Here is a 23,704-nt window from a genome sequence, read left to right as displayed (position 1 = left end):
CAGGACATTTTCCAGATTCTTCCATTTTGTTCCAAATGACTGGATTTCATTTTTTTTTTTTTTTTGGACTGCTGTGTAGTATTCTGTGGAGTACATATCCCATAATTTCTTTATCCAGTCTTCTGTTGATGGGTATTTAAGTTGATTCCAGGTCTTAGCTATTGTGAATTGAGCTGCAATAAACACTGAGGTGCAGATAGCTCATATATTTGCCAGTTTAATTTCCTTTGGGTAAATTCTGAGAAATGGGATGGCTGTGTCGTGTGGTAGGGCCATATTCAGATTTCTGAGGAATCTCCAAACTGTCTTCCATAGTGACTTTACCAGTTTGCATTCCCACCAACAGGCGATTAGTGTGCCTTTTCCCCCCACATCCTCTCCAGCATCTGTTGTTAGTTGATTTCTGTATATAAGCCATTCTAACCCGGTTGAGGTGAAACCTCATTGTGGTTTGATTTGCATTTCCCTGATGGCTAGTGATCCTGAATATTTTTTCATCAATCTGTTGGCCATTTGGATTTCCTCTTAAAAAGTTAAAATTCTGAAATAGGTAATATGTTCATATCATTCACAGATCAAAATTGAGATTTAAAAAGCATTTTGCTATATATTTCTCTCACTCTCCTTTGATGTTTTTCCCTCCTGTGTACTGTAGGAAAGCACTAGGCTCATGATTACCCTTGATTGCTACTGTTTGCAAATTCAAGGAACTAGAACTGTTTTTATCATCCCCTCCGTACTAGAGTAGTGTCTCCCATGTAATAGTCATTCAGTGAATATTTGAATGGATGAAAGGGCAAGCGTTCTACACTTGTGGTGTGGTATATACACAGTGTGGTATCCAGCTGTGGCTATGGAGTGCTTACAATGAGCCTGGTGGCACTGAGGAACTTGGAGATGTGCAATGAACATAAAATAATCCTCCGATTCTATAAAGCTAGTACGAAAAAACAACAGACTACCTCACTAATAACTTTTGTTGTTGAATATATGTTGAAATGATAATATTATGGATATATTGAACTAAATATATCACCAAAAATAATTTCACCTGTTTCTTTTGACTTTTTTCTTACTGTGGCTACAGAAATTTAGATCCCATACAGTCGTGTGCCAGAAGTGACGTTTGTCAGGTGAGGGACTGCATTTGTGATGGTGGTTTCATGAGATAATGTTCCCTAGTGAGCCGAGTCGCTGTTGCTTCAACAGGCACACTGCGTGGTGTTTGCCCAGGTCAGACCATGTCAGTAGGCTGCCATTCTGTGCTTTTGTTCTTTAACAATATATCCTGGATATTTTCTCAGTATATGGCTTCTGAGTTCATTTTTAACTGAAAGATAGCTTTCCCAGGCCATAGCAGAGAGCTGGATTGAAAGTGAAGTGGCTGGGACACAAGCCAGCGCCCATGTGGGATGCCAACACTGCAGGCGGTGGCTTTACCTGCTACACCACAGCACCGGCCCTTTACTGTTCTTTTAGTTTTATTTTCCTAATTATGAGTAAAGTTGAGTGTATTTTATTTAAGTACTAATTAAGATTTTTGATAATGTATTTGCTTCCATATATTCCTGTTATAAGCAATTGGATTCTTAATCCTTTTTTATTTCTATAACTTGTGTTGGAAATATTAGTCTTTGTGAAATTAATTGCAGATAATTATTTACGGTTTATTATTTTTCTTTTTACCTAACCAGTGGCGTTTATTTTTCTATTCAGTAGTTTTTCTGATTTTACTAAAGTCAAATTTGTCAGGTTTTTTTTTTAACTTATTTATTTGTAAGTAAGAATTACGGGGTTAGGGGTGGTGCAGAGGGGCACTTCCATCTGCTGATTCTCCCATGTGAGTGGCAGGGTCCCAAACACTTGGGCCATCTTCCACTGCTTCTCCCAGGCCATTAGCAGGGACCTGGATCTCCTATCCTACTACCATCCCATTGCTCAGGATTTAGCTACACCATTTTCCTTGCTGTTCCCTGGCTTTTCCTTCTGAGCTGAGTGCCGTCTCCCAAGATGCCCTCCTGGCTAAACCCCTCCCATCCTTCAGTTCCTTACCATCAGTCTCAGACCTGCGGACCACGCCTGAAGTCAAATCCACTCTTCTCCAAAATCACACTTGTTTCTCCAAATCTCTTACCATCTACTGAGATATAATTTACGTACGTGTTGTTACTTTCTATCTCCACAAGCTAGAGTTTAAGCTGCATAGGGGGAGAAATATTTACTTTGTTTCCTGATATTTTCCATAAATCTCAACAGGCATAGAATAAGCACCCAGTCATCTGTGGAGTGAATGAATGCCTCTACTCATTTGTTGGGTTTTTCATTGTTTGTAATCATTTGTTGTTAAGCCTCTTGGGTTTCTCATTAGAAACAGATTGAGTGGCTTGAAATCCAACTCAAGCTGTCTTTCCCCTGTGCCACACAGCAGAGGCTGTTTGGGTCCAGTCATTCTCTGTGTGGTCCTCTTCTTGTCCCAGCCTCCGTTGGAGTTAGATTGGGTCCATGTGATTGCTTTCTGGATGGTGGATATGGGTAAAAGCGATGCAGGCTAAGTCAACTCTAGACCTGAAAAAGCATCTCTTAATCACTTATCCTGACTCAGTGGCCCTGCTGGTCACGCGCTCCGAGTAGCAGAGCCGAGATGGAGAAGGGCTGCCTGAGGGGCAGGGGACGTCCCACTGTCCTGTGAGCAGGGCTGAACTTGGTACTAGTTTGTAGGTCGTCTCCTGTGGACTGTTGTGTGCTCACACTGCACCACACATAGTTCATCTTTTGTCTCTCCACTGAACTTAATGATTTATGAAAATCTAAGCTCCTTATTTATCTTGGATCTCCTCTGTTTAGCACAGGTTATAGAACTTAGTAAGTTCTCAAAAAATGTTTAGCGAGTAAATTAGAAGAGAAAGCAGAATGGAAAAGAATTTAGAGCTCCTACCACTAAAAATGGAAGAATATTTAATATTGAGCAAACAAGATCGAGAGAAAAAAGAAAGTCTGTGAAGAATATCTTGCAACCTAGTAGAATTGAGAATATTCATTGAGTTGAATTAGTACTAAAATATCAAAATTTTCTCACATTAGGAAAAATTAGGAGATGGATTAGCTCATAAAAATTTACTTGGGATTTTGCACAGAGATGTTACTGAGCTGTTTTTTGTCCTTATTTGGTCTGTGTATTCTCCTCCTACTACTGAGGTTATAACAATTCAGGTCTCCCGAAAACTCAGATACTTTTTTTATTATAATAGAGTATTAAACTGAGAAAAAAGATCAAATAGGGGAAGTTCATGGAAAAAAGCCTTAAAATACCTTTAAAATAATTTCCTCTGTTTTACACCTGCCTCATCCTTTTTACAAAGTATCTCAGCCAATATGTGTTAATTGAAAATTCTAAATATAGAGGTAATCCTGACCGTCAAACAGAACTGTGTAATACTGGTATTTATGGATCTTTATGATGTAATTCCCATAAGAAATTTCACAGAAAATATTCAAGGTTTGATCTAGGGTTTAAATTCTGATAGAACCATTTTATCTGATTCCCACCAAGACTACATGAAGATGTAGTAATACTGTAATGTTGGGAACTAGCACTATGCTTATATAGATAAATGATATACTCAAGTTACTAATCACTATAAAAACAAAATATTACGAATAGGAGTTTTGTGAATGCATCTCCTCTTTGCCACATCTAAGGGAGATGTTACAGCAAAAACTATCATCTGGCTCCCTGACCTTTCAACAGCCGCTCTTCTGCGGTGGGATCTGTCTGTTCCACAGCGTTTTATGTGATTAAGCACACCTGATCTATGAACATGAAGCCAGTTTAATAATATGATGACTTGAGTTTAACCCCTTACAGTTAAAACATGTGTAACTGCTCAGTGACTTAGCCCAGCTGAGGGATAAAGGGCCTCCTGGAAGGCCGACTGTAGTGTCAGCACAAGCTGAGTTCTCCCCTCAGCTGAGGTGATTAGGAGTGTAGTTAAGCTCATCGTGAGGGGATCGCAAATCTCGGCTGACGTGCATCGACTAGGCTTCCTGAGACTAATGTCTAAAACATATTCCAGTTTATTCATTCATAAAAGCTATAACCTCCGTAGACTGCATTAGTGTGTGCCAGGCACTCTCTTTTTTCTCTGTAGACTTGATATGCGTGGAAAGTCAAGTTTCTGAGTATAACGTTACTTAGTGAGTACAGAGAACATAATAAAATACATAATTTCAGTATACATCTATGTGTAACTGAATTGATGCATTAATTTCTGTGACGCAAGTAATCTTGCCTAGGACTATAATAATTGCAGTCCTCCAGCTACAACTCCCTTTCTGCCTGACAGTGCTTAGGTGGGCGTTGCTGCTACTTCCCTGAGTGCCTTTCTCTCCCTTGGATTTCCCTTGCTGCTCAATAAGTTCTTAGAGTCTTTCTTTATATGTACTAATAAATACTCAGCTGGGGCCGGTGTTGTGGCACAGTGGGTTAGGCTACCACCTGTTAGGCTAGCTTCCCATATGAGTACCAGTTCAAGTCCCAGCTGCTCCACTTCTAGTCCAGCTCCCTGCTAATGCACCTGGGAGAGCAGCAGAGGATGGCCTGAGTGCTTGTGCCCCTGCCACCTACATGGAAAACCTGGATGGAGCTCCAAGCTCCTGGCTTGCAGCCTTTTGAAGAGTAAATCAGCAAATAGAAATCTGTTTCTTCATCTATCCCTCTACCTCTGTGACTGCCTTTCAAATAAATGGATTGATCTTTTTGTAAAAAAATATTTAGCTAGTATCCCTTAATTTTTTTATATAGAAAACACTTTAGCTTAGGGCAGAAGGGAAGTGGGGGTATAACCTGGGTGGACAGAGGGTGGGGGTTTGAACCCAGTCTTCATTCCAGTTGGCGGGGGCACAGCCCCTTCCTAAGCTGCTTGTTGGGAGAGGTGCAGAAGGCCTCGCGGACCCTGGTAAGGTGGGTGGAGGATGTGTAGAAAGGCGTCTTGGTAAAGTCTGTAAGGAAAGAGCAGGACAAAGCAAGACATGAACTCACAGCTATAACGGGTTTATTTAGGGAATAAACCTGAGAGGTGACTCAATACCAGCGTGCACACAGGGCAAACACATGGCAGAGGGCCCCTAGCTCCATTATTAGAGGAACTTTGCTCAGCTCTGATTCACCAACCTTGTGAGTCGTTTTCATTAAATAATCTTGTTTCATTCAGTTCTAAGTACTGTAGATCAATCTGTTTCCCACTTACACTTAATACACAATCTAGACATGGTACTACAGTGTGTGACTGGCTTTTCTTTGAGTGGCCTTCTTCTAGGCCTGGATTTTCAGGAATATGACTCTTGTGGCCAATCCAGCAGTCTCCTACTTCAGTCTTAAATAAGGCTTATAGATTTCAAATCCTGTAAGGTCCTTTAATACTTGGGCATCATCAGTGTAAGTTCTGATAGAAACCACTTGGTTCATGTAAAGCTAGTGTAGCTCATACCATAGCTCTCATTTACAGATGCAATTGTAAATCCTACAAAGACTTATAATAGGATCTGAAGTTACTGGGGAGTGACTAAGAGTAGGCAGAATCAAAGAGGGAATTGGCACTTGGAAGAAGGGAGTATCACTGGGTGAGTTGCCCATTTTTATGGGATCTGAGGACGGACGCTAATCAGATAAACATAGAGTGAAACTGAAAAGAAGGCTACCCAAGTTTCTGTTTATGCTGCCCATGGAAGTCGACGGGAGAGAATCCTGAAGGAAGCTGCAGTCAAAGCTCGAGGCTCCTCTTCATCCATCCAGCCTCCTGCTCATGCATCCTGGGAGGAGCAGACGATGTCACAAGTGCCTAGTTGTGTTGAGTCAGCCTCTCAGAGGCTAGTACCCTCTCGGGTGCCTGCTATAGACGTAGAACTGCTGTCTTCAGAAATCACCACATAGCTTGTTTGGTTCACATTGCCTTATTATCCAAGATAACGTCAAGATGAATGTCAGGTGTAGAGGATACATTTTATTTGAGAATGCTAGCAACCTGACTATATTATCCTGGCCACTCAAACACCTTCCCTGTGTGGCATCCACAGTGTACATCCGTGCGTGTCTTCCTGCTGTTGAAGCACCTGGATAGTGTATGAGTGCCATGGATGCTGTGCCTTGGCAACTTTACCAAGGTCTTTCAAGCCTGAGGGCTCCCTGCTGGCAATAGGCTTAGGGTGTTTTGAACAGCCCTTATAATTGGCGGCTGATAATCTATGTGTCCCGACTCTACAGTGGTGGTTAGTTCTGAAGCAGTCATTTCCAGTGGATTCCATTGCTTAGGAGAGGGGGAAATTGGCTTTTGGGAAACAAAATAGCCTCGTCTCCCACAGGCTCTCCAGGTGCATATTCAGACCCCTCTTCTCACCTAAACCCCATCCAGTTTGAAGTTCAGCAGCCAATAAATTAGAAGTTATTCTCCACCCCCAAACTCAACCCATATATCCTGATGGGGCTAACGTAACAGAATCCAGACTGGGTGACCTGAACATCAGAGTTAGTTTTTCACAGTTCTGAAGGCTGGGAAGCCAAGATGAAGGTGCTGGTTGGCGGGGTTCCTGGTGGGCCCTCTTCCTGGTTAGCAGATGCGTGCCTCCTTGCTGTCTGTTTCCATGGCTGAGAGGGAATAGGGGGGGTCCCAGAATGAGCTCTGGTGTTTCACATTTGGAAAGCTAATCCCACCATGAGAGCATCTCCCTCTGGCCTGGTCACCTCCCAGAAGCCTCACCTCCTTATACACTGGACATTAGGATTTCAACCTGAGAATTTTGGAAGGATGCACACATAATGCCACTTAGGAAACAGTGGCAGGATAGGAATGGGACAATTCTAATGAAGTTTGGAAGAAGACAGGAAACATCGAATTAGTCAGTGGTCTACAGTCATGATTGGGCTCTCCTTAAGAAAACTTGCGAGTTCCTCCTGTTCTGAAGGGAAGTAAATCCGCTGGTGAGCCATTCTGGTTCAAGTGCATTGCCAGCTGCACCCCTGGCTCCCTCCTGTTGGGTGTTCTCCTAGGCCGCAGCGGAAGCAGTTGTTGGAAAGCAGGCCCGTGTTGGGAACTGATGCCTTCATCGCTCACTGCTGAGATTCAGGTGCCCGAGGATTCTTTGGGATTTGAGCAGGCTTTGGAGGTCAGGTGTGCGGTTTCTTTGGTAATACGATTCACTCTGTGTTTCTCTTTTTCTTTGTCCTGATTGTTGCTATGGTATTATTTGCTGTGAAGATACCAATAACTGTCATATCTTCTGTGAAGTAACTTGCTTTGTCTGCTTGAATGCTTTTGACCTGAATCCTACCTTGTCTGACAATAGGAACATGACTCCTGATCTTAATCTTTTCCCAGTGCGACACTCCTACCGGTGGAAAGCACTTTTTCTAAGTGGATGTCATGACTGCGGCAGCGAGTTGGCATTTGCGTTCTAAGCCTCTCTGGGAAGCCTTTTCCCTTTATGACGTGGCTGCATTTGGTCTTGGTTCTGCTTGGTGCTTTTTGTTATTGGCATCCTTGGCTTTCACACTTCTTTATACGGCACCTGAGTTCCCAGCCAGGAATGATGATGGAAAAGGGCAGGATTCTTTATCATAATGCTCTAGAAGTCACTAATGTGCTTTTCCACCTCCTGCTTGACTTTCTGTTAAGTTCCACCCTGGAATTGCCCGCCAGTGTCTGCGTCAGCCTTCAGTTGTCACTCTGCTTCCCACCTTGTTTCCCCCGTCTCTTCCAGTGTTTGTAAGTTGTGTAATGTCTACCCTGTCCGGATAGACAGTATTGCCATTCTGCTCTGTCATCCCTGGCCTCATTTGTTTGGGTCTCTGCTTCATAGCTGAGCATCTTCCTGCCCCTTGCTGGGCCTCTGCAGTTGTGTCAGGGAGAGCTGAAGGCTGTCTCCTGCAGCCTCGTGTGCAGGGCTCTGTGGTTCCGGCTCCCCTCTGGTCTGGCACGCTGATGGCTTTCTCCGTTCCTCCGCTCCCTGTCCCTTCACAGGAAGGCACAAGAGGCCTGGTTCCTGTGAGTCAGCGTGAGCCTCAGCCTTCAGGAACCACAACCTCATGGTGTGCCCTGAGCTCCAGCACGCCAGCCTCCTTGGGTAGCCCCAGAGCGCTTATTTCCTGGCTTCTTCCCAACCAGTCTCCGCCGCTTTGGATGGATCTTACATACTGCTTTAGAATTCTGTAGGTTACACTTTTCCAAGTGGTGTGAAGGAGGAAAAGGAGACACTTCTACTTTTAAGGACGTTTTCTGGAAGTTGGAAGTTGAACCTGTGACTTTCCTCACAACCGACTGGTTGGAACCAGGTTACATGACTGTACCTCACTGTGCGTGGACGAAGAAGTGCGTGCTCATTTCAGGCAGCCATGGACCTGGCTAAGCCTTCTGTGAGTGGGTGGGGGAGGGGTCAGCTGGCAGTTTCTGCCAGATTTTTATTCGTTTACTAAATATAAAGGGAATTATTGTCTGAAATACACATATTAAATGATCATGTGTAGCATTGGTAAAAATTAAAGCATGAATGTAAGGGAACTTCAGTTAGAATATGAAAAATTCAGGGTAAAGTTGCCGCCTACAGTGCCGGTATCCTACATGGGTGCCGGTTCAAGTCCCAGCTGCTCCACTTCCGATCCAGCTCTCTGCTGTGGCCTGGGAAAGCTGCAGAGGATGGCCCCAAGTCCTTGGGCCCCTGCACCCACGTAGGAGACCTGGAGGAGGCTCCTGGCTTCTTGCTTCCGATTGGCGCGGCTCCGGCTGTTGCAGCCAATTGGGGAGTGAACCAATGGATGGAAGACACCTCTCTCTCTCTCTCTCTCTCTCTCTCTCTCACTCTTTCAAGTAAATAAGTAAATCTTAAAAAAAAAAAGAATATGAAAAATTCCTTCTTTTCAAACAACAATCTAAATAGAGAAGAGCCTTGGTTATGTAGTCTACCTTGAGGCTCTCAAAATTCTTTGGTAATTGTTCAACTTTATCCCTTTAGTTGGAGAAATGTCACTGTAGCCTGTCATCATTACTCAAGTGTAAGCTTGTTTCCTATAACTTGATTATTTTCTGTCAACTTGTGAGGTTTGCACTCTCTCGCTCTCTTGGATTTAGTTTATTTATTTGAAAGACAAAGTTACAGAGAAAGGCAAAGACAGACAGAGAGTGAGAGGTCTTCTATCAACTGGTTTGTTCCACAAATGGCCACAATGGCCGTAGCTGAGCCAATCCAAAGCCAGGAGCATCTTCCTGGTCTCCCGTGTGGGTTCAGGGGCCCAAGGACTTGGGCCACCTTCCACTGCTTTACAAGGTGCATTAGCAGGGAATTGGATCAGAAGTGGAGCAGCCAGGACTCGAACTGATGCCCATATGGGATGCCTGTGCTTCAGGCCAGGGCTTTAACCCACTGCACCACAGTGCCGGCCCAAAGTTCTCTCTTACATGCAAATGATCCTTGGAAGGTTGTAAGTATGACTGAGGAGTAGAAATCGGTTTACTGGAGCTGAGTGAAGTCTCCAGTGGAGGAGTAATCTAGAACGTGAGACCTGAGCTGAATCTCTCTGCACGAGAATGCCCTGTGTGCCTTTGAAGAGGGCCTCTGGGAGTCATGGAAACAGAAAACTGAAGAGTGAGCTAAAAATGCCAGAGAAGGCCGGCGCCGCGGCTCACTAGGCTAATCCTCCGCCTTGCGGCGCCAGCACACCGGGTTCTAGTCCAGGTCGGGGCGCCGGATTCTGTCCTGGTTGCCCCTCTTCCAGGCCAGCTCTCTGCTGTGGCCCGGGAGGGCAGTGGAGGATGGCCCAAGTGCTTGAGCCCTGCACCCCTTGGGAGACCAGGAGAAGCACCTGGCTCCTGCCATCGGATCAGCGCAGTGCGCTGGCTGCAGCGCGCTGGCCGCGGCGGCCACTGGAGGGTGAACCAACGGCAAAGGAAGACCTTTCTCTCTGTCTCTCTCTCACTGTCCACTCTGCCTGTCAAAAAAAAAAAAAAAAAAAAAAAGCCAGAGAAAGCCCTGAAACGTGCTGTCCTTTTGCTTGGCAGTATGCTAGGTTGTGCCTGACCTGCAGATCGAGTGCAGCCTTCCTCATGCTCTGCTGACTCGCTGCATCGATTACACCAGGTTAATGTCAGTGAGAAATAACCCCCCAAGAAAAGATTTCATCTGTTTCTTAATGAATCCAGTATTTTCCAGTGCACTTCCCCCATTTCTGGTTTCGGCAGTCTCTGTCTTCCCTTTTACTATCCTTGGGAGTCTAGACCTTTTAGAAAAAGCTGTTTCTTAGGTTCTTTGTAAAAATTTCTTGAGATACTTTTTTTTTTTCAGTTTAATTTTACTCTGAGACTAACTTTTTTTCAAAACTTCCAAATAGTTGGTTCTTGTCCAAAAACAAGACCCTTTGGAAGCAGAATGTTTTCTTATGTATACATTCTGGACATGTTACAGGATTAGCAGGTGAGTGACAGTAAACACTGTCAACAAAAATCAGGTATCTTTGCAGATACCCACAAAGGTTTCTCAGGGGGAAATTACAGATTAGTTGGCTGGTCAGTACAGGGATTCTCAGAGTCTTGCACACGGTAGCTGTGAGATTTGTAAGCTCATTTCAGGAAAGATCCTGCGTTACCACTTACACTGCAGTTCTGCTGTGCTCTTTGCTTGTGGTGTTTTGTGTCAGTAAAAGTTAGTAAGAATCTTTGAGGACCACCATTTACAACTGTACCTAAAGGGTCATAGAAAAATGGATTAAATGGTGAGTTTAGAATCCATGTGTAGTTTTTTCATAGTATGCATTTCTGATCCCACTTAGAGGAAGCAAGGACAATATGTGATGAAGTAGAATTTAGTAAGTTTATTTTGACACACAAAAAATTAGTGATTAAAATGCACTATATTCAGATTTATTGACCTCTTACATGAGTTCAGCTGAACGTCATACCCAGAGCATGAATTCTATCATAATTTGGTTAACAGTCAATGTCAATTTGTTGGCTCTTTTTGGGGGGAGGGGACAATGTTTTATTGGTTTGATCTCATTCAATCATGATTTGAACAAAAAATACCAACCTTTTCAATAAAATGTAATCTTTTAAACCAGATTTCCATTTTAGCTATTTTGATCTTAACAAATACTATTTCAAAGTGGCACCAAGATAGAACTGTTTGTGTGTTTTCTCTCCAAACTTATGTATTCAAATAAATGTCATTAAAACAGCTCAACTACAAAAAAGAAGGAAAAACAAAAAACACCAAGGGTCAAAATCCGTTAAATTTAGAGCCAAGCTTTGCTGATGTCGGCACAGACGCAGGCACGGGTGTTGCTGTCTGACCATGGCCATGTTGAGGGGGCTGCTGTCAGCATTCAGGTGTCAGCATTTCCAGCAGGGATTTAGGTTGCAGTTTTAAGAATTCTCTGTGATTCATAGTTTGGGATAAAAACATGCTATCGTTTCTGAACTTCATCTGAGAATGTTAACAGGACGAAATTACAGCATAGGCTTTACATATTTAGCTTTTTGCAAACTCTCTAAGATACTTTTATATGTGAAACTTTGAATGATTATTATTTATTTGAAAGGCAGAGGGACAGAGAAACAGGAGTAGGGAGAGAAGATGGGGCAAGGGTGGAGAGATTTTCTGTCTGGTTGGTTCACCCCCCAAATGCCCCCAACAGCCAGGGCTGAGCCACGCCACAGGCAGGAACCCAGAGCTCTATCCAGGTCTCCCACGTGGGTGGCAGGGACTCAAGCACTTCAGCCATCATCTGCTGGCTTCCAGGCGCAGTAGCAGGACCTGAACCAGGCATTCTGATACGAGACACGGGCCTTCCAAGCAGCAGCTTAACCTGCTGTACCACACCATTACTCCTGTGTGACTACAACTTTTTAAAAGAATTTCATGGGCTGGCACCGCGGCTCAAAAGGCTAATCCTCTGCCTGCGGCACCGGCACAATGGGTTCTAGTCCCGGTCAAGGCGCCGGATTCTGTCCCGGTTGCCCCTCTTCCAGTCCAGCTCTCTGCTGTGGCCCGAGAGTGCAGTGGAGGATGGCCCAAATGCTTGGGCCCTGCACCTGCGTGGGAGACCAGGAGAAGCACCTGGCTCCTGGCAGTGGCCACTGCGGGGGTGAACCAACGGACAAGGAAGACCTTTCTCTGTCTCTCTCTCTCTCTCATTGTCCACTCTGCCTGTAAAAAAAAATAAATAAATAAAAAATAAATAAATAAAGCATTTCAGAAAGCTGAGTATTTACTATATGTCTTCATAGATTTCTACGTACATTATTACTGTATAGCAAATTAGACATATGCACATGCATAATTTATTCCACTTTCACAAATAAATTTCAAAAACGTATAAATAATTTGTTTAGTATGCCAAAAAAAAATTTTTAAAGATTTATTTATTTACACAGAGAGAGGAGAGGTAGAGAGAGAGAGGTCTTCACTCTTCAGTTGACCGCAACAGCCGGAGCTGTGCTGATCCGAAGCCAGGAGCCAGGAGCTTCTTCCAGGTCTCCCACGTGGGTGCAGGGGCCCAAGGACTTGGACCATCTTCCACTGCTTTCCCAGGCCCCAGCAGAGAGCTGGATCAGAAGTGGAGCAGCTGGGTCTCGAACCAGCACCCATATGGGATGCCAGCACTTTGGGCCAGGGCAGTAACCTGCTGCGCCACAGCGCTGGCCATGCCAAAATTTGTTTTCTCTTTTTTTCATTCATTCATAAAATCAGGAAAGCAGCAAGCAGCTCATATTCAAGTTTATTTTGTCACTGTTGAGTACACTGATATGTCAGGGATCATCCTGAGGTCCTTACCAGGTAGATGCGAGACTCCGAGTGTGGGTAACTTCTTCAGGCCATTGGCCCTTCCTGCTGTACATGTTTGCCTGCCTTTGTGTACCCAAGCCTTGAGAACACATGCTCATAATGGGGGGACTCACTTTGTTTTTGTTTTGTTTTTGTAAGTAAAACAAGTTTCTTTGAAAGTTGTTGGTACCTGTTAAAGAATTATTTTTATCTTTAATTGACAACATAGTAACTGTACATATTTGTGGGGCACAGTGCAACATTTCAGTACATATGTACAACATGTAATGGTCAGATCAGGGCAACTGGCATGTCCGTCACCTGATACTCATCAGTTCTTGTCTCAGGCACACATACGCTGATGACTGCCTAAGAAAAAAGGTGGTTGTTGCCGGTCACACTGCACATCCTTTCTGAAAATCTGCGTTCACACTGGGGTTTAATGTCACGTAGCTTAACGTCTCACTTTTCCCGGAGATGCTGAGCTTTTAACTTTGTGACAGAGAACTGAGAGAGGAGCAGAATCTGTGGCTCTGTCGAGTGAGTAGGAAGTACTTCACCTATACTTCATCAAAGCTACCGTTAAGTCTGGATCTTTACTAACATATATTTAGTTCTTTGTAAAATAAACTAATTTCAGTTGCTTTAAACTTGATATCCTATTTTAAAATTCTTGTTGAGATTTTTCTCTTTTCACAGTGTACTATACAATTGCAGAAATGGACCTATGGAATGTTGTTCTGAAAGAAAACTGCATTTTTAATTTTATATGTTTGGTCATTAAAAGTAGCATGGTAGATGGAAGAAACTCAAAAGTATGAATCATTTTTTAAAGATTTATTTATTTATTTGAAAGTCAGAGTTACACAGAGAGAGAAGGAGAGGCAGAGAGAGGTCTTCCATCTGCTGGCTCGCTCCCCAGTTGGCCGCAATGTCCGGAGCTGTGCCGATCCAAATCCAGGAGCCAGGAGCTTCCTCCAGGTCTTCCCTTGCGAGTGCAGGGGCCCGAGCACTTGGGCCATCTTCTACTGCTTTCCCAGGCCACAGCAGAGAGCTGGATCGGAAAAGGAGCAGCCAGGACTTGAACCGGTGCCCATACGGGATGCTGGCACTGTAGGCGGCGGCTTCATCCTCTGTGCCACATCACCGGCCCCAAAAAAGTATGAGTCTTTACTGATACAAATACCTGATGCAGGGTAACAATTTTATCATGACTTTTGTCTGACCTTCATTTTTCGTGCATAGTGTGTTCCTGAAAATGTGTCTGCAGGTTATTGTCTGAAAGTCGGTGGCGAGGTGGTATAAGGCGCCCTGGCAACCGACAGGGTCCCCAAAGATCCCCAGCACGATGCAGTAGTTGCCGTTCCCCTGCGCTCTGGCAGCCCACCTGCGAAGTAAGAATCTTCCCAGGCTCTGGAGCACGGGGTCAGTCTCGTAGGCATTAGATAATTTTTTTTAAAAAGATAAAAGCATGATCTCTTTCAAATATAAGTTAACCTGTAAAAGATTTTATGTAACTTCTTAATTAGTGAGGGAACCAGTAAGATGTTACCCATCGATTCAAAGGATAATTCAGGCAACAGACAGAAATATAGACAAGAATGCTGAAAATATTTTACAAATAGATGCACAACTCACTACCTATTTGTCAGTATAATTCCACCAGGTAAAACTTACTTGTATTTCTGTGGGAAAGAATCATTTTGATTACTGTAAGTTTTCATACAATTCACAGTTATAATATAGCTCAAAGATAAGGAAAGATGGTTTCCCATATAAAATCATCCTTAGGGGTGCATTGGACAGGACCCCAGTAATGTTTTTAAACACATTTTTGCCCATTTCAAAGTCTTTCAGAATTAATTTATGACAGTATCTTTGCTTGTAATTATAATAGGCTCCAAGGCTATCCATTACTGTAAAACTGCTGGTACAGCCGTAGGAAGCTATATAGGAGGAGTGATATTTAAATACATAGGTTAAATACATAGGAGTGATATTTTGCTTCTGCAAATTCCAGCTATTTGGTATTGAATATCCATGAAGGTTACAAAATTACCTTCTGCCTGAACATTTTCTTAATGAGTGAAGTGGAATTTTAAAAGCCTCGATGATTTGTTGTTCTAAGGCTAGGAAACCAAACCTACCAAACTAACTCCTCCAGACTTCACCCGCAGTACCGACAGATTTGGCTGAGTTCCTCTGGTCTAGAAATGGCCAGTGCTCCGTGGTCGCTGGCCCTCCAGCAGGTTACTGCCTCACCCCTCTGTGAACCTGAGGCCTGTCAGCCTGGTGCCAGGCCAGTTCACCACATGCCCTTTGCACGCACTAGATCCGCCAGAAACATCAACCTTGGTTCTGTCAAACCAGCCTATCTTACCCAATTCAGAGAGAACCATTCTCTCAGCTATAACAGTCTAGAAAGGCCTTGCTTGCCCAAATGATTCTCCCAGCTCTGTCTTAATGAAAAGGAGAGCAGTGTCTCACTAGACATAAGCGAAGAACTGTATTGTTAAGAAAAGGAGACTTAGAGTTTCTGAATTTAGGGCTCGCAGCTATTCAATGAGCATCAGAAATTTCAAAATGTGTTGTTTCAGTATACAAAAGCAGTGTTTGCTAAATTCCAGTGAAAGTTTTAGAAGAACAACAAAGGTTTTTTAATATCAGAAAAGTAGATGATTAAAATACTAGCAGTATTCTAAGCAGATATCCACAATACATTTTCCCTGATCAGTTCAGTCAGGCGATGAATTCGTCTGGACCTCGGGCTGCCAGTCTGCTCTCCTGAGTCTGTCTGCTTCTGAACCGTAAAGAGTCTGGAAATCCTGACGCAGCCCCTCGGTCTCCTATGGAAGTTGTGCAAACGCTCCCTTCCCAGGAGGCTCTGGGACCCATCTTTGTGGTCAAGAGCAGAAACCCTGGCTTTAGCCTGGAGCAGAGCCTTCTGGTTAAAACAAAGCTGTGTCAAAAACAGGTGCTCAGTGGCTGTGTTCATGTATTTCTGTAGCCAATAATATCAACATGGTGAAGTGTAAAAGTCTCTTGGAATACATTTCATAAGTAATTCATAAGAGTTTTGATCTGCATTTGCCCTGAGATTGAAAATATATGATGGACTTCTTTATTGTTCAGGGTGTTAGTATTCTAATTATTCTTCCCATCCCTACATAAGGAAAAGATTTCTAAAATTGTGTTTTATTTTCCTGGGAGTTCTTTCTAGGTATAAAGAAATCCTGAGTTTTTTATTTTATTTTTTGTATATTCAAGATTCAATTTGGAGAGGTAAAATTAAAAAAAAAAAATGACCTAGCTCCCTCCTTCCTGTTCAGCTTCTGGCTGACATCCCTGGAAAGGCAGCAGGTGGCTGGGCGTGGGTTAAGACAGGATCTTTAGGTGCTCCCAGGTACCTGTTCCCTCGTGCCAGCAGCATTTAAAACAGCATGGGGGCCGGCGCCGCGGCTCACTAGGCTAATCCTCCGCCTTGCGGCGCCGGCACACCGGGTTCTAGTCCCAGTCGGGGCACCGGATTCTGTCCCGGTTGCCCCTCTTCCAGTCCAGCTCTCTGCTGTGGCCCGGGAGTGCAGTGGAGGATGGCCCAAGTGCTTGGGCCCTGCACCCCATGGGAGACCAGGAGAAGCACCTGGCTCCTGCCATCGGATCAGCACGGTGCGCTGGCCGCAGCGGCCATTGGAGGGTGAACCAATGGCAAAGGAAGACCTTTCTCTCTGTCTCTCTCTCTCACTGTCCACTCTGCCTGTCAAAAAAAAAAAAAAAAAAAAAAAACATGGGAAGTAACATTGTGAAGAACCTTAGTGGGCTCCTGTTTCTGTTTTAGTTTTTCTTTTCCATACATAATCCAAGATATAATAATGCACTGACAAATACCCTGGTGAGGCCCTCAGTCACTGGTTTCTCAGTAGATGGGCAGGAGGTCACCAGTACCTGCTGTACCTGAGGACATCCATCGGACTGAGAAGGCAGGCCCTTACAGACTCAGACACTGAGGGACGTGGGGTGGCATTTACACGGCAGAGCCTTCCTGCCCTGTGCCTCTCCCATTCTGGAGTGAACAGACCTTCCTGCAGTTATCCCTGGTCCTTTCCCAGGAGTGCCTACCAGGTCAAAGCCGTGTTCTAATAACACTGAGATGTTATTTATAACCTGCTATGTGTTCATCATTCTTATTTTCAGGTGAATAACTATTTCAGAATTATGTTTCTTGGCACCTTTTGACAGGCCTAAAGCATTTGCTGTCTGCTGCTGAGGTTTTCCCCACAGATGCGAGGAAAAGGTGTCCTTTAACTCTCTCGCTTGTGGCGGCCGAGCCTGAACAGAGGGTACCGGTGGGGGTGGGGAATCATCCCTCGATTACTTACAGTACTGAACACGGTAGCAATGCTACATAAGTAGTGTATACTGTATCATTCAAGTAATCATGTTTGTTTAAAAAAACTGTACATATTCAATAGAGACACACTTTTCTTCTGAATATTTTCAGTCCACAGTTGGTTGAATCCATGGGTGCAGAGCCCATGGATATTGCAACTGACTGTACCCCAAACACACTGAGTGTGGTTTCCTGTGGTGGAGAGGGAAGGAGTAGTGGGGGAACTAAGGGGACCCCTAACTAAATACAAAAGAGAAAGACAGCTAAATGGTCTTGAACTAAGGAGTATGATTAATAATGCTTTAGTTTCCAGTACAGTGAGCACCAGTAGTTTTTTGAGTTTTTTTGTTTACTTATTTTGTTTTAAGATTTATTCATTGACTTGAAAGGCAGAGTTAGAAAGAGAGATATCTTCCATCTTCTGGTTAACTCCCCAAATGGCCACAACAGCTGAGGCTCAGCTAGGCCCAAGTCAGGAGCCAGGAGCTTCCTCCAGGTCTCCCATGTGGGTGCAGGGGCCCAAGCACTTAGACCATCTTCCACTGCCCTCCTATGTACACTAGCAGGGAGCTGGATCAGAAGTGGAGCAACTGGGACACAAACTGGCACCCATATAGTATGCTAGCCTTGCAGGCAGCAGCTTAACCCATTACCACAACAAAAGCCCTGAACACCAATACTTCTAACCCATATAAACAAAAACTCTCTGGGGGCCTCAGTGAGTCCTTGAGTCCTTTGGTTAGGGAGCCAAAAAGGCTTAGAATTGCTGCTTTCAAACAATGCTGCTTTTTCCTTGAAAAATAATATGCATTTGTGTTTCTCTGTCACAATTGTTCTTAGTATCCTGTCATTCATCAATTATAACTTTCTTTTTTTAAAAAAATATGTATTTATTTGAAAGGCAGAGTTACAGAGAGGCAAAGGCAGAGAGAGAGAGATCTTTCATTTGCTGGTTCACTCCCCAGATGGTTGCAACAGCCAGGCTGCACTGATCGGAAGCCAGGAACCAAGCACTTCCTCCAGGTCTCCCACATGGGTGCAGAGGCCCAAGGACTTGGGCCATCTTCTACTGCTTTCAGTAGAAAAGCAGAGAGCTGGATAGGAAGTGGAGCAGCTAGGTCTCGAACCGGCACCAATGTGGGATACCGGCACTGCAGGCGGTGGCTTTACCTGCTACACCACAGTGTGAGCCCCATTAATAACTTTCAACCAAGTAACTAACTCACAGTTCACAGAGAAAACTGGGAAGAGGTGGAAATTGTGAGATGTAGTGTACGCAAGCAGGTCAGTGGCTGTATGCAGAAGTCACGAACACATACATTACAACTTTGATTGCCATGCAGATCATTTATATAACTTCTTGAAGTGGCAAAAGCAGTTATTTTCATTATATTCAAAACAATGAACTTACATAAGAAGCTAAAGTATAAACATAAAATTATACTTAGTGATTAATATATCAGTATTCTGTCTTAATTTTAATGTCTGATTATATCTAAACATAAAATTTAATAATTAAATATCTAAGGATATTCAATTTGGTATCATTCCAACATATTAAGTTACCATGGCATTAACCTGTTTTTTATGCTTTATAGCATAAAAACTAGAAAATAATTATGATTGAAATAAAATGTTTGTCAGAATGATTTAATTTTGTTGAACAGTTTTATGCTTTTCATAATTTTTATTAAGACGTAAAAATAATATTAGCTTATTTGATCAGTAAATCTATGTGAGTTTAGGAAAAACAAATCCAAATGGAAATAAATATATGTTAGGGCCATACTTAATATAAATGAGATAAAAATATAAAAATATACCTACATTTATAAACCAAAATTATTAAGCTACTCCTGTTTACCAAAGTCTTACTCTTATTAAAGTGAACTTGGATTCTTAAAATGTTTCTAGCCTTGGTGAGAAGAATTTTAAGTTGAGCATATTTAAAGCATTAGAAGTTTAGTTATTCTTGGAACTTTAGGACCATTTAATTTATATAATAGCTTATTTATCTCTGTTTGTCAGAACAGAGCCCCTTTGAGAAGCTTCACATTCATATCCTAATTTATTAATATATCTTCTTGAAACAAGGAGTCATCTCACTCTCATGTAGTGAGAGGCAAGGCCTTTCCAGTCTCAGAACTGGAGAGCTCTAGCTTCAAATGCACAGGTTTGGCGTGGAAACAGTCTCACTGATCCAGCGTCACAGAGGCGTTTTCCTTCCCAGCGGGCATAACGTTTTTAAGCAACTTGAACAAATAAAATTTTAAATCAAATATAGAAACTTTTTTTTTTTACGTCTAACAAACCAGCTTCTCTGTCGTCTCTGGCCCAGCAGAGAACAGATTTTGGTCATCCCTCTCAGAGGTCACGAGACGGTTAGACTATAAGGCCAAAGTGCTCAGCATTGCTCTTACGGGAAACAGCTCATCAGTCATCAGTGAACCAGTCACAATGACGAAACAGCAAATTAGCAGAGAGGGGGAAAAGCCAGCGAAGCAGAGTGCCCTCGGATTTAAGTTCTAAGCTACGTGTGATGTCTCTCTGGGAGCCAGGAATCAGGCCTGGGTTTAAGCTGCCCAATTTTACCTAGCCCTGATGGATGAGTCCACGCGACATCTCTGTGGGTGGCCTTCAAAACTGTAGAAAAAGTAAATGTTTATAAAGGGGAAAATGATGATTTTCATGCAAATACAAGATGAGCAGATGTCAAAAATCTTCTTAGCTGATTAGTTAATGAGCAAGGGATAAAGTAATGAAGGAAACAGTAGGTGCCTCAACTGACTCAGGAATTCACCAGCACATAGAAGATGGAATTCAAAGATAATTTAAATTTTCTGCAAATCTTTTGAAATATCCTTATAAATAAGTAGATAATAATAATGTTGAAATGAAGCTATAAATTGGTATGAAGCTGGCAATATCTGTAGGGCAATCTATTGTTACATTTTGACGACATTCATGTACGGGACTCTAAGTTTTCTACAGTTCACAGAGTTGTAAAATAGTTCAAAGACAATGAAAAGAGCAGGCCCCTGCACCCAGAGTCAGACCACCCAGAAAGGTGCATTTCACAGGACAGCTGGTGATGCCTCAAAGTCTTTCACTGCACAACAATCCAGGCCTCAGCCCTTCCCAGGCCTTGGCTCCCTGGCCAACTTAGATGCAAGGTCAGCCAGCCCCCAGTCTTTCAACATTTCAACTGGAAGTTACTAGGTTCCCGGAGCGGGGGTCAGGGAGGGGCCTGTCTTCATCTCTTGTGCCGCCAGCGGGGGGAGGCCTGTACTGCTGCCTCCCTTCTCCCTGCATCTCGCCCCGTCCTGAGCGTCACCGCACAGTGTGCAGGCGGGATGTTGCAACAGCAGGAAGTTCAGCGTGGCAGTGCTGTGCCTGCGTGCTGGACTAGTTGTCCAGAGTGACTTAGCAAGCCCTGGGTGAGTTGGACCCTCCCACAGGGTCCTTCCCAGGCAGAACCTGCCCACACAACAAGGAGCTCAGACCAGCCAGGGTCGCCACGGCCTTGGCTGCGACCCAACTCTGTCCCCTTCCCTCAGGAGCAGTGCCTCTGTTGTCCAGGTGGAAACTGTCGTGTGTCAGGTGATACAGGCTGAAAGTGGCTTGATGAAGCAGGTCAGGAGCATGAACATCATGAATGAATGATTAAGGCTGAGGGCTCCTTGTAATTGGCGAGTGGGAGAAAGCCAGCATTCCCTGTGCTCTGTGGTTGGCGTCGCATCTACCTGTGGACTGTGTTTTTGTCTTTCAGAAGTTGCTGGACTTCACTGCACCAGCTGCTGTCCAAGCACAGAACATCTTAAGGTTTTCTTAAGTTTAGTTGGTTAAAAAGTCTGATTCTTGGCACTCTTTTTAGATAAGATTTCTTTCTCACCTTTAAATTTCATAGAAGTTTGTTGTTCAAAGAAAAAAGTTCAAGATGCCCCATGATATTAACCAGGACACAGTCCTCTCCGACTTTTGACACTGTACCGTGTTAGGCTTGGGAATTAGATGGATCTTCAGAACAGAAGATCACGGAATGGAAATAACAGCCTCGGAGCTTATAATAGAAAACAAGTGCTCCCTTTAGCTGTGCGTTTTGTTAACACTTCGTTTCGCTGATCTGACTTCTGATACAGACTCCTCGTTGGTGTCCTCAGCAGGAACACCCAGTCCGTCAATCTGAAGAGGATCAATCTGAAGCGCTCACATTGTGCCAGATCACTGTGTGTGTCGTACACAGGGGCATGTGGTAGCAGCAGTGGACACATACTGCTCTCTCTCCTACCTGACTTTGCCTTACTGTCTGTGTCACTTGTCCCAGAATGGAAACACCCGGCAGAACTAAGTCCGGGTAGCTCACAGCTGTCCTAGGAAGCCAGGGCGTATGAAAGGCAGTGTGCACCCTCCTTCAAATTTCCTTCCCTTTCTTCTTCTTATTGCATGCTGACATCATATCAGGTTATGCATTTGCTTCTGAATTTTGGTTATCTTCCTTGGCGACTGTCTTTATCATCTACCGTCTTCTTTGGAAGGCAGTGAAAATACTCCATGGTCTCTTCACTAGAATTTCGTTTTCTACCTGGAAGTACCGTACAGAGTGACAACTGTGACTTGCCCAGCTCTAATACTTAACTTCTTTTGTCAGGAAGTGAACTGATGCTGGCTTCTCTTTGTCTTATTTCAAGCTGGGGCATGAGATTTTCCCTGCATTAGAAGGTTGTTGAGACCTGAAGCCTGGGAAGGTAAGATGCCAGCGTGCACACTGTCCATTTCCCTCTGTGGTTTAACTGCATGAGCCTGCCCCTGGGTCATGGTCTTGAGGAACCTGGAAGTTTTACCAGAACATGAACAGTGAAACAATTGGAAGGCCCACCAACGTAGTAGTTCTAATATTTAAATATAATTTTGTATTTACTGAAAATATCAGTTTTATATATAAATATTTTGTATATACAAGTGTGTATATTTTACACCAAGAATCATATGATAGACTATGAAAAATATGAATGGTTTTATTTTTTCTTAATTTTTTAAATAATAGTTTTATTTGCAGAGCAGTTTTGGGTTTATTCTCTGATCATTTTAAAGTTTTTTTTTTTTTATTGAAAAGCAGAGAGACTGAGATGCAGGGAGAAAGAGACAGAGAGACAGAGATCTTCTCTCTGCTGGTTCACTCCCCAACTGCCCCGCAACAGCTGGGGTTGGGCAGACCATAGCCAGGAGCTTGGAACTCCATCCAGGTCTCCCGTGGGTTGGGGGCGGGGGAGGCTTTGTAAAGGGACCACTTTTATGAAATCTGTTTACTGCACTTGTGCAGGTGTTTCTGTGTTCAGAGCACTCTTACCCCCATCCAATGGGATTCTGACAGTAGCGCCAGATATGTTTAAGTGGGTGGTGTTCTTTCGATTTGACAGAGTTTGACAGAGTTTGTTACTTGCCCAAGATCACACAGCCAGCAAGCTCAGAAGTAGGTTCAAAACACCAGCTGGTTCATTCTTGAAGCTGAATGGCACTCTGTGTGTATGTGATTTAAAATTTGGTTGTTCATTCATGCTAAAGAGCTCTAGTTTTGTGACAATTTACCTTGAATTCTGTAGACCCTAACTCATTTGTTTGTCGTCCTCTGTACTACACATAGCTTTTGAGTTTAGAGTCAGGCTGTTGGCGTCGTTCAGCCAAAACCCAACATGTATCGCTTGGATTCTGAATTCTGGACTTTCTCACCTAGTTGAGCAATTTTATCTATTCCAGCATTAATCTTCAGTTCCAGGAAAATATGCGTAATCCCTTAGTGCTTGGTAATCACCTCGTTAGGTGGCACAACGACTTCTCATCAGCCTGTGCCGAAGCGAGGTCCAGGCCTTGTTTAGCAAGAGTCACTCACGTAAAGACTGCGTGGTTCTACGTCAGTGCTGGTGCAATACTTGACCTTTGTGCTTAGCTGCCACTAGCACTGCCAGACACCTCTGCACGCCCGCTGGCTGACCCCTGCTCACCCTACAGGAGCAGCCGCGTTGGCCTGAAATCTACTGTTTGAGTCATTTCATAACTAAAGCTAGAGTTTTACAAGTAGAGTCCTTGTACGCGATTACTGGTAGTCCGTATTTTCTTGTTGTACGATAAATGTCTGAACATTTAGATTCAGAAATTTTTTTTTCCTTGACTTGGCTTAAAGTTACCGTTGGGTTTTTACCGTCCCACGGGAGCTGCATCCTGGCCAGGAAGACAGAGGAACACCTCAGTGCTGACAGGTCTCCTCCACAGGCCTTTGCCTTTGGCTTAAGTCCTCACCAGGCCACTGAGCTTTCAGTGACACCGCTCCCTGAACTCTGGGAGACTCAGTGTTTATCATGCGGTAAACACATTTATGACCAGCTGCATCAGCTAGTTTGTCATTTTCTGTTGAAATTCAATCTTGCCTAAACTTGAACAGCCTTAAGAACTCCCAAGTCATGAGTTTATAGCTTTTTTAAAAGAAATCTTCCTGAAGAATTTACATTGTCAGGCCGG

At 43.6% G+C, this 23,704-nt stretch overlaps 1 protein-coding gene across 40 annotated transcripts in view; it reads left to right on the top strand.

Moving 5' to 3' along the window:
• The window catches only part of NRG4 (neuregulin 4), a 155,593-nt gene that overhangs the window by 104,079 nt on the left and 27,810 nt on the right, over positions 1–23,704 (top strand). For 18 of the 40 annotated variants that reach the window (XR_016218390.1, XR_016218394.1, XR_016218387.1 and 15 more), the window contains exon 5: positions 21,880–21,936. The exons of 18 other annotated variants lie outside the window; for them this stretch is intronic. The gene's annotated coding sequence lies outside the window, so the exon portion shown is untranslated. Of the gene's footprint in view, positions 1–12,413; positions 20,825–21,839; positions 21,937–23,704 lie in introns of all 40 variants that reach the window. 4 more of the 40 variants (XR_016218404.1, XR_016218407.1, XR_016218405.1 and 1 more) reach the window with 3 other exon arrangements.

The sequence above is a fragment of the Oryctolagus cuniculus genome, chromosome 12 (genome assembly GCF_051225735.1).
Source record: "Oryctolagus cuniculus isolate XC-2025 breed Fujian yellow rabbit chromosome 12, ASM5122573v1, whole genome shotgun sequence".
NCBI lineage: Eukaryota > Metazoa > Chordata > Mammalia > Lagomorpha > Leporidae > Oryctolagus > Oryctolagus cuniculus.
This window is presented reverse-complemented; position numbering and strand designations above follow the sequence as displayed.